Genomic DNA, 13,682 nt, shown 5'->3' with positions numbered 1-13,682 from the left:
TGGTCCTACAATGGGGGTGATCATGGACAAATCTAAAAGATAAGATCCAAAGGTTAGAAATGAAGTTCTCCATGCCTATATCCAGACCTGCCAGGAACAGTTTTCTTCAACAACCATACAATTTAAAAAATATATATACTTTTGCTTAGTAAAGAATCCTGGGTGAAGGCACCATATCAATTATCACAGCCTGATTTAACTTATCTTACTCCCTCCCTGGTCCAACCATCAGAGTCTACTTCCACGTATATTCCCCAGTTTTCCCCAATATAAATTAGCAAAATCTTACTTCGACTATAAGCCCTCTTCTTTCATTTTGCACTTTGTAATTTTCCCACTCCCCAAACTGAGACCATTCTGGGATTTGAGTGCATTAATACATTTAGAAGCAATAAGGGGTTTTGAAGTTGAGTCACAAGGAGAATTGATACCTTCTTGCAAGCTGTAGCGGTTAATGGTTTTAGTGAAATTACAGAATCCTCTCTGGTTAGTTGAAGCAGAAATGAAATCTATTAGCATTCAGTAGCTGGTACTTAACTGCAAAAATCAGGTTAAGGTGATTAAGCTTCCAAAACAATTTCCAGGACTAATCAGCAATTCTATCCTCACCAGAAAGCAGTCATCAACACTGCCATCCCCAGAATTTTGCCTCTCCTGCCACGACCTGTTTAGTTTTCTCTTGCTGTAAAAAAATATTACCGCAGGGACACCTGTGTGGCTCAGTCGGTTGAATGTCGAACTCGGTTTTGGCTCAGGTCATGATCTCACAGTTCATGGGTTCGAGCCCCGTGTCAGGCTCTATGCTGACAGTGCGGAGTGTGCTTGGGATTCTTTCTCTTTCCCTCTCTCTCTGCCCCTCCCCTACTCTCTATCTCTCTCTCTCAAAATAAATACATAAACTTTTTAAAAAACATATTACCACAAACTCAGCTGCTTAACACAATACATTTATTGTATCATAATTACACTATGGCAGTTTCTGTGGGTCAAGAGTTGCAACTGAGCTAGTCCTCCACTGCACTTGTAATGTTGGCCAGGCTGCCTTCTCACCTGGAGATTCTACTGGATGAAAGTCCTCTTCCAAGCTCAGTCAAATTTTGGGGGAGAACTCATTTCCTTGCAACTTCACAACTGAGGGCCTCAGCTTCTTACTCACTGGTAGCTGCCCTCAGCTCTAGGAGGCCACCTGTATGTCCCTGCCACATGGCCCTCTATAGGCAGTCACAACATGACACTTTACTTCCTGAATGCCAGCAGGAGAGCATCTCTCTGCACAAAAGGGTCAAGTCCCTTTTTTAATGGCTGATTAAGTCAGGCCCTCCCAGTATAACCCTCCTTTTGACCAATTCAAAATCAAGTGACTTAGGATCTTAATTACCTCTGCAAAATCCCTTCACTTTGCTTTATAACATTACCTAATCAAGGAAGTGACATCCCTTACCTTCACCATATTCCAGAAGTCACACATTCTGTCCCCACTCAAGGGAAATGTGTGGATTTACCCTAAAAGTGCCCTGAGAGTAAAAGCTGTACATGACCATTCTCAAGAAACTCTGGGCTTCCAGGAGAACCGCTACAATCTTTGTGTGAACATTAAACAGGGGCTCCTGTGGGCAGTTATCACTCCCACAAGTTCACCGTTGGCAAGTAGGGATTGGCCTAGATTTTAGACCACCACTCCAACCCAACCTTTATTCAATGCACAAACTGTGTACTGAACCAAAGGCACAGGCTAGGCCAATACCCTGCACGTAGTGGGTGAGCATCTGATGGGTGAATGTCTTCTAGAATGTCAAATCACCCAGTCTCATCATCTCATTAAATAAAGTCTACCAAAGGGCACACAGTATAATCCTGCCCTGTCCTTTCTCTCTGAAAACACCTTCTATTTTAACTTTTTTTTCTAAGTTTTATTTATTTATTTTGAGAGAGACTGTGTGCACACGCAAGCAGGGGAGGGGCAGAGAGAGAGGGAGAGAGAGGGAATCGCAAGCAGGCCCCACGCTGCTAACACAGAGCCCGACATGGTGCCAGAACCCACAAATTGCAAGACCGTGACCTGAGCCAAAACTAAGAGCCCGACACTCCACTAAGCCACCCAGGCACCCCAGGACACCTCCTTGCTACTACCATCCTTTAGCCCAACTATCCTGCACTCTTCCCAGTGAATCCTTTGGTCATCAATTTCATTTTCTTCTTTTTTTATTGAGGGATAACTCACATAACGTTATATTAATTTCAGATGTACAACATAATGATTCAGTGTTTGTATATACTGCAAAATGATCATTATCATAAGTCCGATTAACATCCGTCACCACACAAAATTTTTTTTCTCGTGATAAGAACTTTTAAGATCCATTCTCCTGGCTACTTTCAAATATGCAGTACAGTATTATTAACTGTAGTCACCAGGCTGTACGTTACATCCCTATGATTTGTTCACGTATTGTACCTTTTGACCCCCTTCACCCATTTTGCCCATCCCCCATCCCTAGCCTCAGGCAACCACCAATCTATTCTTTTTTTTGTTCATTTTGTTGCTGTTATTCTTGTTTCATTTGTCTTTTTGTGTACTTTTTTGGATTCCATATATAAGTGAGATGTTACAATATTTATCTTTTCATTTTTGACTTATTTCGTTTAGCATAATGCCCTCATTTCATCCATGTTGTCTCAATGGCAATATTTTATTCTTGCTTATGTCCTATATCTTTTAACATCCTTCATCAGATTTTTCTGGGTCAGTTCATAGTGGTTTGGAAAATGTGGCAAATATGAAAAGTGGTTTGCCTATTTGATCATCAGAGAACCAATATGCAGGATTTCTTTTGTGTGTTTTTTTCAAGTTTTTATTTAAATTCCAGTTAGTTAACGTACAGCGTAATATTAATTTCAGGTATAGAATTTAATGACTCATCACTTACATATAACACCCAGTGCTCATCACAACAAGTACCCTCCTTAATGCCCATCACCCATTTAGCCCATCCTCCCACCCACCTCCCCTCCAGCAACCCTCAGTTTGTTCTCTAAAGTTAAAAGTCTATTGGGCGGCGCCTGGGTGACTCAGTCAGTTGAGCATACAGCTTTAGCTCAAGTCATGATCTTTAGCTCAAGTCATGACTCACGGTTCGTGGGTTCGAGCCCCACGTTCAGCTCTGTGCTGACAGCTTGGAGCCTGGAGCCTGCTTCAGATTCTGTATCTCCCTCTCTCTCTCTGCCCTTCCCTCACTTATACTCTGTCTCTCTCTCTTTCTCTCAAAAATGAATAAACATTAAAAAAATCTTTTCTTCTTAAAAAAAGTCTGTTGGATGGGGCGCCTGGGTGGCTCAGTTGGTTAAGCGTCAGACTTCGGCTCAGGTCACGATCTCGCAGTATGTGAGTTCGAGCCCCGCCTCGGGCTCTGTGCTGACTGCTCAGAGCCTGGAGCCTGTTTCAGATTCTGTGTCTCCCTCTCTCTCTGACCCTCCCCCGTTCATGCTCTGTCTCTCTCTGTCTCAAAAATAAATAAACGTTAAAAAAAAAAAAAAGTCTGTTGGGGTGCCTGGGTAGCTCAGGCAGTTAAGTGTCCAGCTATTGATTTCAACTCAGGTCATTATCTCATGGTTCGTGAGTTTCAGCCCTACATCAGGCTCCTCACTGGCAGTGCAGGGCCTGGGTGGGATTCTTTCTCTACCACTTTCTCTGCCCCTCCTCCCCATCTCTCTCTTTCTCAAAATAAACTTTATAAAAAAAGGATTTGTTTCCTGTTTTGCCTCTCTCTCTTTTTTCCCCCTAGGTTTGTCTGCCTTGTTTTTTAAATTTCACATATGAATGAAATTATATGATATTTGTCTTTTTCTGACTGACTTATTTCACTTAGCATAATACTCTCTAACTTCATCCACATAGTTGCAAATGGCAAGATTTCATTCTTTTTTGTGGCTGATGTTCCATTGTGTGTGTGTGTGTGTGTGTGTGTGTGTGTACCGCATCTTTGTCCATTCATCAGGACAATGGACAAAGGGGATCTTTCCATAATTTGGCTATTTTTGATAATGCGTCTATAAACATCAGGGTGCATGTTTGAATCAGTATTTTTGTATCCTTTTGGGTAAATACCTAATAGCACAGTTGCTGGATCATAGTTCTATTTTTAACTTTTGGATGAACTCCATGTTTTCCAGAGTAGCTGCACCAGTTTGCATTCCCATCAACAGTGCAAAAGGATTCCCCTTTCTCCACATTCTTTCCAACACCTGTTGTTTCCTGTTAATTTTAGCCATTCTGACAGGTGTGAGGTGATATCTCACTGTAGTTTTGATTTGTATTTCCCTGGTAATGAGTGATGTTGAGCATCTTTTCATGTATCTCCTAGCCATCTGGATGTCTTCTTTGGAAAATGTCTATTCATATCTTCTGCCCATTTTTTAACTGGATTATTTGTTTGGATTTTGAGTTTGATAAATTCTTCATAGATTTTGGATACTAACCCTTTATGTTATTTGCAAATATCTTCTCCCATTCCATAGGCTGCCTTTTAGCTTTGTTGATTGTTTCCTTCACTGTGCAGAAGCTTTTTATTTTGATGAACTCCCAATAGTTTATTTTTGCTTTTGTTTCCCTGCCTCAGAAGACATATCTAATAAGAAGCTGCTACGGCCAATGTCAAAGAGGTTACTGCCTGTGTTCTCTAGAATTTTTATGGTTTCAGGTCTCACATTTAGATCTTTAGGTCTTTAATCCATTATGAATTTGGTTTTGTGTATGGTGTAAGAAAGTGGTCCAGTTTCATTCTTTTGCATGTAGCTGTCCAGTTTTCCCAATACCATTTGTTGAGGAGATTGTCTTTTTTTTCAGTACACAGTTTTGACCCTAAAACATTTCAGATTGTTTGCACCTCCCCCAGTAAAAAATCCAGTCCATATTTTCTGTCACTTGGGCCCATCCACTCTTTTCAAAGTTCTTTATGAGCACTGATTTCTCAATATCATTGACCCATTTTACTTTTCATGCCATAGTCCATAGGTGCTTATGGAGCCAATGGGAACATCCAATTTCTCTTCAGATTCACTGACTCTTATTTCTGTTTCTTAGCTGATATCAGGTTGTTTTGTTGCCATGTTGTCCTATGGGCTCCAAGTATACAAGTGCACAGGGGAGTGTAGATGAGAGCTGCCCTGACCCCAGCCCCACTCCTTTTCTCATAGGAGGACACTACTGGCTGCCTAATAGCCAAGCCAGCTGGAGGCCACAAGTATGATTTTTTTATTATAGTTTACTTTTTTATTTCTGTCGGTCTCATTTTGTTTCATAAAATGTCCTGTATCTCTTTCCATATTTGAAATTGATTTTTATAAAATAAGAATTATTGTTTATTTACATTCCTAAATAACTCATCAGTCCAGACCAGTGAAAGGAGGAATTTAAGGCCCAGTGACCTAGCTCCTGTCAGGATTTGGTTGCTGCAATTGCCCATTTACTACACTCACTAAACATGGAAGCAAAAGGTCCTCAGGGAACCCACCTAGCTTCCAGATATTCATCTTCATGCTCCCATTATGTAGAAGCATCTCTGGATACTCATGATAAAGAACCCTCATAAATTTAATAACTTCCTATATGTCATGAGAAGCCCAAAATGACCAGGCAGCAGTTGAATCATTAGGTTTGGTGGAAATGTCACACCATTAGCTGATGGGAGCATTCTCCCTAGCTTATCCCAAAGTCCTCCAATCTCTAATTCCCCAGAGTCTGAAGTGTCAGATATGGAAAGCACAAGTTTCCCAAACATGTCACTAGGAATGGTGATGAGAAGATCTAATTCAACTTTATCCCTATGGTTACTGAGGCCCTGGTATTCTGGCTAATGTGGACAGAGCATCATATAATGGCCATTGCTTCATTGTATAGTCTGCTCCATGGAAGCTGTTCACTGAGGGTGTGATAATCAAGCTGGCATATCACCCATTTACACCATTTTTACATTCTGTCAGACCAGAAGCTTCCATGTGAGTGGTATAGTGTAGGAACAAGGGACCCCATGGTCATGTTGCCATTGTCTCAGCTCTTTGCCCTAAAGTGGGTCCTTTGATACAAGGTAACAATATGCAGGATCCCTAAATTTATAAATTAGGTATTCTATCAGTCCTTAGATAGGAGGCACTGTGGGAAGGAAAGGTTAACTAATATCTAGAATAAGTGCTAATACAAGCGGGAAGAAATTAGAGGCTTCTCCAGACTAAAAAATGTCTGATGTAATTAACTTACTGCCAAGAGGCTGGTTAGTCTCTGAAGGATGGTTCTACATCAAGGCTTTGGTATTGCACTCTGCTTTTTACAACTTGGACACTAAGCTGCAACAACAGCTATGTCAATCTTGGTGAGAGGGAGTCTATGCCATTGGACCAAAGCATAACTCCATTCCTGTATTATAACTATACCTTTGGCCCATTGTACAAGTACTGAGGTGATCAAGGACAAAAGTTGGCATGCCCCCACTTGTTGACCCTTCCTGTCCTTCCTGGGCCTTCTTGGTTTATTAGAAACCAAGATCCACACATTTTATGAACACTTATACATTCATCCACTTTCCTTCTCCCAAGGCTTCTTTGTCCCACCTTCCAATATTCCTCTTTCTTGGCCACTGACCATTCAGCTAAGCTATTTTCCACTACCCAAGAGTTCATGTGTAACCCTATTTTGGATCAATTCTGTCTCCATACAAAGTTGATGTCTAAAGTGCACCACCCAAAGTTCTGTCCATTGGGAGACTTTCTCCTCATTACCTCTTGGAGCCACCCCTGAGTAGAAATGTGGTATATATATATATATATCATCAGGCTTTTTCAGCTTGTACTAATTAATTTAGCAAACTCAATCACAAACTAAACCTGGGTTTTGTCTTTCTCCATCAATTGGTCATGGGGAAATTTCTATGAGGCCATAGGTGTGAACTACATTTAGGTGAAACATTGGTGCAATAACGGTGGGTGTCATGAGGCTACCTGCCCATGAGGACTTGATGGTGTTTTATGTCCCAGGTATCAGGGTTTAGCTCAGACCCTGTGCATAATATCCCTCAAAAGATCTAAGTATTTTTATTTTCTCAGTGTACAGTTAGTCTGATAAATTAACAGTTTGGAAAAAGAATTTGAGTAACAGTTTTGAAAATACTATATGTGACTGTAGGACTTTCCTCAAGGACACTTGGCTTCCCCTTAATGAGATGGACTCTGGGTCTTAAAACTAGTTCACGTCTGGAAACTTGACATGTTGGAACCATGAGTTTTCATGGTGGCAGCTAACATCAGCATTCTGCTCACTATTCCCGATCATGTTTGGGGGCCATTATTAGTAAAGAAATAATGGCTCATTGGCTGCCTATCTCCCCACTACGCACATTGTGATCAGTTATGCATCAGTACAGATGTTTGCAGGCCAAAACACCTTGGTTGCCAATATGGCCTTGGTGCACATCACAGTAATTGTATTCACCTTACACTTGATTATTAAAGACAGTCATCTGGCCTCTGCTATTCCATAATCTTATTTCCTTTGGCAATAAGTACCCCAATCCCATGGCAGCATCTCCAACCACCAAACCTTGCCTACCTAGGACAGACTCCCCTGAGGTTCTGAGTGATTCCATTGCTCTTTTCAGTAATGAATTCCTTAGAACTTTAGCAAAGGGAGGGCCTCATGAAGAACACAGTCAGATGATGGATACTCCAGCCATAAATAGTAAAACTACTTAACATGCACAAGTCTTTTTTCTTTCCTTAGTAGGTGTGAGGCAGTTCTGGCAACTTCAGCTAATTTACTCTATTGTGTGGTTGCTTCCATTGCACCCTTTCAGGGACCTAAAATTTTAAATTATGTGATAGTGCTACCATTTAAATAAGTCACCCTTCTCCCACAAATACCTTTAGATATATGTGTTCCACAAATTCCTGCTAGTATATATTAACTGTATCTTGCTGCCCTTTCAATGAATAAGCTATTTCTTCCTACAGAGATGCCAAATTTTCCTACAGTTCTGAGGTCTAACCTATGTTATTGGTCTAGAAGCAATGAGGGGAAGTTAGGGCAGATCCTGAAGAGGACACACATCATCTTGTGAAACATGTACTTCAGGCAAGGCTTTTTCATCCAAGCAGTGTGAGAGTGATGGACTTTAATAAAGAGGACTGGGAGAGACCATCACTTCTGAAAGCCTTAAGATTTAAGACAATATGTGTTCAGGGTTCTCTGTCCACCCAAATATTCACATTCCTGACTGCAGGGTTTAGTCCCTTCCTTATCAAGGCCTTTACTTTAGCACAGGAAACCTTCTAGAGCTGCATATTTAGATTTCTTAATGGCTCAGCTACCTTAAGATCAAATCTTGAACTTTGTTTTCGTACAGTCTCCCCTTCTGCAATGGGAAATAAGGGTTTTTTCAATGCTTCCATATAATATTTTTGGATTTGCAGTGTACCCTAAGTTGATAGCTGACTGATTTGAAAATATCATTTTCTATTTCAGGCCTTCTAGCTCAAGTGACAAATGCTTTGTTCTCCACAATCTTTATAATTATCATTATCCACATATTTTTGAATTGCTGCAGCTACAGCCAATACGTTCACTTCCATATGTACATCATTCAAATCAAAAGAATCATAGTAATTGGATGTTAAAGGGGTTATCCCCATAGTACTTACCCCTAGGAAAAGTCCCTGCTGCCCCTTAACTGGCAAGGGATGTATTACCAAAATCCCACTGTTCTCTAGAACTTCATCTGGTACCATCTTCTTTTGCATTCTCCCAGAAGCATTTAATGAGACACAGATTTGGGTACTGGTAGAGTATTTGAGAGAGGATTCAAAGTAAGGAAATGGGAGGCATGAGACAAGAAAGAAAAACCAATAAAGGATGTGTTAACGATTTTATAATGGGAAACTAGAACTCAATCTCACTGGGAACCCGCAGAAAAACCGTGTGATACATAACTCGGGAACTTTCCTCCTGGGGCATTTATCCACTGATTTCCATTTCCTATTGTTTAAGTTTGATCCTGATGGCCATTAACTCCATGAACTTCTGGGTTGAGTATGCGTGCTTGGAGCAAGATCCTATTATTCTAGAGATTATCCTCTTTTGTAGAAGTAAATTGATGCAGGTACTTGATCTGGGAATCTATCACTATGCAGATGAACTCGAGTGGGTCCCAGAAAATGTGGCTGGGATATAAATACTATATATTCATATATGTAAATATTTCATATACCTAATTTTAATTTTATAAAAACTAATGTAAATAAAATAATTTTAGTATCCACATACGTTTCCTGCAGGAAAACAATCTTCTAAAATGGACTTGTAATCTAACTTCCTTACAATTCTATTGCTTATGTTTATTTAATAAATTGACAGCGGGGATGAAAATCACTATTAAGCATTCTAGTTTGAATGATAACATTATAGTATATCATAAATAAGTGGGCATTATGATTTATCATAATATATTGACTCAATACATGATACATTCAATAAGTAAATGCTTGCTTAAATGAAATCTTAATCACTAAGCATGAAAATTGTTATATAGCCATCATGTGGCTAAAGTATATATGGATTCATATATATGGGTTAATCACACCAGAAAAAGTTGACTGGGCAGTTTGGACAAATGACTAGTTATGAGATTTCTTTCCTTTATTATAATTTTTTACTCATTTTATCTTCAACTCACATGTACGCAGCAGATTACCTGGGTGAAATTGCTTTAGAGTGTCAAGTGAAAAATATTTGTTTTTTACAAGGAAGACAGTTAAAAAAAAACATTGCCTTTTCTGTCCCCTGTGAACTTCCCTATCAAGAGTTCACATCTGACAGTTTTGGTCTTTGCTTCAACCTAGAAGTTCCAAATGCCACACTTAAGGGAACCCCATTGGTACTCTTTACTATAAAACCTTCAAGTTCTGACTACAGGGAATAATTGGCATTGCATCAAACATTCTCTGGGCTACTGTTGCCTGGTAGTCAACCCTCAAGTTACCTAAACTAAGCAGCTTTGAGGATTACTTGGACCAAAGTATTCTATATATGGCTGAGACAAGGTTTTTGGAAAACAGAGGAACAAATTAAGAGGTGGCAGGGTGACTGTGTTTCAGACAATTCGAAAGAAAAAAATTCCCTGTAGCTATTTCACTCTAATAGTGAGGAATATGAAAAAAATATATTATCAGTAGAATTTTATAACCTCAGTCATAAAACCAGGTATAAAAAAGTGCCTTCTCCCAATCATTTTTCATTCTTAAAAGTTGAATCAAACACAAGCCCTATAGCCACATCAGGGAGTAGACCATCTGTTGAAGAAGATGTACAGGTAACATGCATTTGGGTTTTGGAAATGGAACAGGGATGTGTTGATGGCTGATCAGTTGAAAAGTAAGCACTCAAAGTTAACCTTGGTCAGGTTTTGAACTTATTGGGAACAGGGCAACAAAGGAATGGCAGGAAGAGGAAATACACTCAGCCACTGTATAAGTCCTACGAGTGACCCAAAGATCCAATTCTAACACATCTGACCAATGCTAGAACTGATGGATAACATCCAATGTTCAAACAGGCAGAGTATTTTTGTAAACCAAACCTGAGTGTTTGGGCAAAGTCAAGGTACAGTGAAAGGTGTTGGTACTAGAGTATTGGGAAGTGTCTCAGGATGAATGTCAAAGGATAAATCTAAATATGTGCATGACTGAATGCTCTATTCCCCTCTTTAAGAAGCCTTCTTAAAATGGACAGAGGAAAATTATTTAGGAAGAATCTCTTCTTGTGGTAATTCCAGAATAATTTAGAAGTCCTGCCAAGCTCTCAGAGTTCTAGGATCATGGGCTCCTCAAATTCTGTCCCTACTTTACCTCTTTTCTGCCTTGTCTGAGTGAGTGATCTATGCCATGGACACTGGCAAGGTACTCCTTTATATGACCTCTTCCTTATTTGCCTGGAGGTCTGGCCGTTCATGGAGCACACATCCATCCCAGAAAGTGATTTCTTTCTGGGGCCACAAGTTCACCTTCTCTCTCCTTTGGCATCTCTCAAGTCTGGCTGCTTTTTTTGTTCTGAGTAACATTGCCCTCAGTAACTTTAAGGTCTTTAACCCTTGAACATTTCAATGTGATTCCAAATCCCAAACTCTTTCAGGTGGGAGATGGGAAAAGGAGAGTATCTATCTTTAGTGATTTCAAAATAACTTTATTATACTCCTTTCAGTAAGAAACAGGAGCAGTAGTGGCAAAAATAACTTTAACTCTGATAGGGGATAATTCTGCATGAGGATATTATTTGTTTTAGGCCACAATTGTAATCTCAAATAATGATGACAGTACATTAAGAAATAGTGTACAGGTTTTTAAAATGCACTTAACATATGTTATCACATTTAATTCTCCTAACAACTCTAACAGAGGTATATTGTTATCCTAATTTTCAGCAAGGGAACAGAAGACAAGGACAGTTATGTAACATGCACAATGTGGAGCCGGGATTTGATTTTAGTCTGACACAGGACCCTACATCCTTAGTCACTGCATTAGTATCTACCCATATTCTAAACTCTTAATTATTAAGAAATGCCCACGTTTTACTAAATATGCCTTTCTACTTCTCAATCCTGATCTTCCAGTTAAATGTCCTTCCTTTCCATGACTTCCTAGAGAAATCATACTTATCCTTAAATTTTTCTTCCTTTACCTTAAATTAGATGACATTAATGACTTCTCTCTTAATCAAACTTAAAGTTCCCATTTCAGTTACTCATATTCTGATTTAATTGCTTGTCTTTATTTTGTATTCTTCTTTAAACTATGACATTTTTTTAAATGTTTGTTTATTTTTGAGAGAGACAGAGACAGAATGTGAGTAGGTTAGGGCAGAGAGAGAGGGAGGCACAGAATCCAAAGCAGGCTCCAGGCTCCAAGCTGTCAGCACAGAGCCTGACGCGGGGCTTGAACTCACAAGCTGTGAGATCATGACCTGAGCCGAAGTTGGATGCTCAAGCAACTGAGCCACCCAGGTGCCCCTCAACTATGACATTTTTAAATGTAGGCATCAAATCTTATTCTTTACGTTCCATGTGACTGACACAAAACTTGGCCCATGAAGGAAGTTAAGACATATTTTCTGAATGTTTATGATATTACAAGAGAATCAAAGCAATATGAAAATTGGTTGGAGGAAAATAGAAACTTCATTGTCATGCTTTTCATAATCATATTTAGGGGCCATCCTTTTTAAATGGCCTTGGGGAACCACACCACCATCACAGAGTTTATCCTGCTTGAACTATCTGCTGACCCCCACATTCAGACTCTGCTCTTTGTGCTTTTCTTGGTGATTTATCTCCTGACCCTAATAGGGAATCTGACAATGATGCTGGTGACCAAGGCTGATTCTTACCTCCACAGCCTCATGTACTTCTTCCTAAGTTTCCTCTCTTTCTTAGACCTCTGTTTCCCTTGTCACTGTGCCCAAGATGTTGGAAAACCTCCTTTCTAAGAAGAAAACCATCTCCTTTCTAAGAAGAAAACCATCTCAGAAGAAGGCTGCCTGGCTCAGGTCTTCTTTGTATCTATCATGGCAGGGACTGAAGTCTGCCTACTCTCAGAGATGGCTTATGACCACTATGCTGCCATCTGCCACCCACTGCTCAATGGCCAGGTGATGAGTAAACAGTGGTATTTGCAGCTAGTGTAGAGTTCATGGAACCTGGGCATTCTGGACACACTCATTAATGTCCCTTTGGCAATGAAAATGGACTTCTGTGATAACCATACCAGCCCACACTACAGCTGTGAGCTGCCCTCTCTCTTCCTTCTCTCTTACTCAGATGTTTCTACAAACCTCTTTGTCATATTCTGCTCTTTCCTCCCATATGGCCTTGTAACTTCCCTGTCAGTCTTCATCTCTTATGCCCACATTATCTCCACCATCCTGAGCATCACCTCCACCTCTGGCAGAAGCAAAGCTTTTTCCACCTGCTCCTCCACCTTACCACAATAATCTTGTTCTATGGCTCGGGCCTTCTTCATTATTTCATTCCAACTTCAGAATCCACCCCCCACTCTGGATCTGATCTCTGCAGTATGGTGTGATCACTCCCATGCTGAATCCTCTCATCTGCAGACCAAAAAATAAGGAGGTGAAGGATGCTCTGCAGAGAACACTGGGGAAGTATTTATAATGCTTCCAGTGGCAGAATAAAGAGAGAGAATTATGGGTAATTATAATAAAAATATGTGGCAAAACATCGAGTGAGTTGACATTAAGGGGTACTTCCTGACAGTTCATGATGTCCAGTTTGGCAAAATTAATCAGAAAGGATTAAGAAAAAAAACAAAGACCTATTATATGGTGGATCATTTAGGTCAGTCTTACTTGAAAGCAAAAAAAAATAATTGATTAAATATTCATTTAACACTATATAATTTTGCTTATAACATGTTCATCGATATTTCTCATTTATTTTCATATATATTAAGATGAGTGATGTAAATTAACTATCATCATTTGCAGTGGAGTTTGAAAGCCATGGTTTTCCTAAATGGAAAATTGCCTGAATCTTTGAATGAGAACAGTCATAACAAGTTCACAGGGCCACTGGGTAATGAGTTCTGGTTAAAGTTGCAGGAAGAGAAATGAGTGAGTTACCATAATG

The 13,682-nt window shown here is 39.8% G+C and overlaps 1 pseudogene; it reads left to right on the top strand.

Moving 5' to 3' along the window:
• Nucleotides 1-12,262: 12,262 nt before the first annotated feature.
• LOC109249282 (olfactory receptor 8S1-like) lies at nucleotides 12,263-13,208 on the top strand (annotated as a pseudogene).
• Nucleotides 13,209-13,682: the final 474 nt, after the last annotated feature.

The sequence above is a fragment of the Panthera pardus genome, unplaced genomic scaffold, assembly GCF_024362965.1.
Source record: "Panthera pardus isolate Hobbes unplaced genomic scaffold, ASM2436296v1 HiC_scaffold_6, whole genome shotgun sequence".
Lineage (NCBI taxonomy): Eukaryota > Metazoa > Chordata > Mammalia > Carnivora > Felidae > Panthera > Panthera pardus.
Note: the sequence above shows the minus strand (reverse complement) of the source record. Positions and strands in the feature narration are given on the sequence as shown.